Source organism: Elephantulus edwardii, unplaced genomic scaffold (genome assembly GCF_000299155.1).
Source record: "Elephantulus edwardii isolate Elephantulus edwardi_28Jun2011 unplaced genomic scaffold, EleEdw1.0 scaffold00226, whole genome shotgun sequence".
Lineage (NCBI taxonomy): Eukaryota > Metazoa > Chordata > Mammalia > Macroscelidea > Macroscelididae > Elephantulus > Elephantulus edwardii.
Window position 1 is genome coordinate 2266984 of NW_006399976.1, and position 1533 is coordinate 2268516.

A 1533-nucleotide genomic window follows, 5' to 3' on the forward strand; every position below is an offset into this window, starting at 1 on the left:
GGTCTTCCTGGATCAATGAGAAATGAAACGGAGGAGCTGTCTACAGGTCTATCAGAAGGATGACAGGATGACTTGTGGATGATGCAACTTACTGCTTCTATTAGTTCTTTTAACACATTTTTTGTTCCTCCACTGGTAACCTAAAGGTTGGTGGTTGAAATCTACCCACTGGTATCCTGAAGGAAGATTTAGGAATCTGATTCTGTGAAGATTACAGCCAACATAACCCTATGGAACAGTTAGTTATCTGTAATCCATGGGGTCACCATGGGCCAGAATTGACTGGGCTGCACTAAGAGCAGAAGCAACAAGAGTCACCCTTTCAGTCAGATTCTGACCAGATCAATCCTATCATTCACCCATTATCTCAACAGCTGTGGTCTCTAAATGCCTTCGCAGCCAGACTCCCTATAATTTCCCGTGATAGAGACCTTATTGCTATCCAGTAGGGCTCTGGGTAACACAAATGGCTAAACCCTCAACTAATAACCTAAATGTTGGCAGTTCAAACCCACTCAGTGGTCACATGGAAGAAAAAGCCTAGTAATAATTATAGCCAAGAAAATCTTAAGAGTTTGCATTCTCTGATTTTTAGAAGTAATCTTGAGAATTTTCTTCCTGTCTGATTTAGTCTGGAAGCTCCTCCATCCTCCCTTCTAAGGAGCATTCTGGGTATACTTCTTTCAAGACTGATTTATTTGTTCTTTGGGAACAATATTCTTCACCAACATAGTTAAAGAATTAAAATTATTAATTTTAACATAATTAAAATGCATACATTTGTCTTCAGTGTTTCTTATTCACAGTTCAGCATTAACAAGCATGCTGTTAATATTATTCAAAGTGGGTGACCCTGGAGGACATTATGCTGAGTGAACTATCTCAGTCACAAAGGGACAAATACTGTATGGTGCCACTGTTGTAGAATGGGTCTGACATCAGGGTGGGGGTATGACAGAAAAAACTGGATAAATTATGTATATAGTATTGAAACAGATGAGGGAAAGAACAGATTAGAAGTGCTATATGATTGAGTATTATGGTTAGCACAGGAATCCAGAATTAAGGTTGCATAGGGAAGTGTACTCGGGGTGGCGGGTGGTGGGGAGGGGACATGGGAATTGTATACTAATGAAGGAATTTTTTTTTCTCTTAGGAGGGGGAAGCGAGCTGGTGGGGAGGGGTAGGCAGGGAGAAAAGTGCGGCAATGAATGAATGGAAATCCTAAACCTCTGTAAATGTCTATTAAAAGTAATAATAATAATAATAATAATAAAAGGGTAACCCCCCCCAAAAAACCCCATAAGCATGCTGTTGTTATTAGGTACTATAGAATTAGCTCCAACTTATAGTGGCCCTACATGCAACAGAACAAAACCCTGCCTAACCTGGTGCCAATCTCCTAACCTCTGCTGTGCTTAAGTCCATTGCTCTAATTAATTCATTAATCTACCTCCTTGAGGGTTACCCATGATGAACAGGATTTGGTCGAGCTCCCATATTAAGACAGACTTGGAAGCAGGATTGGCACCC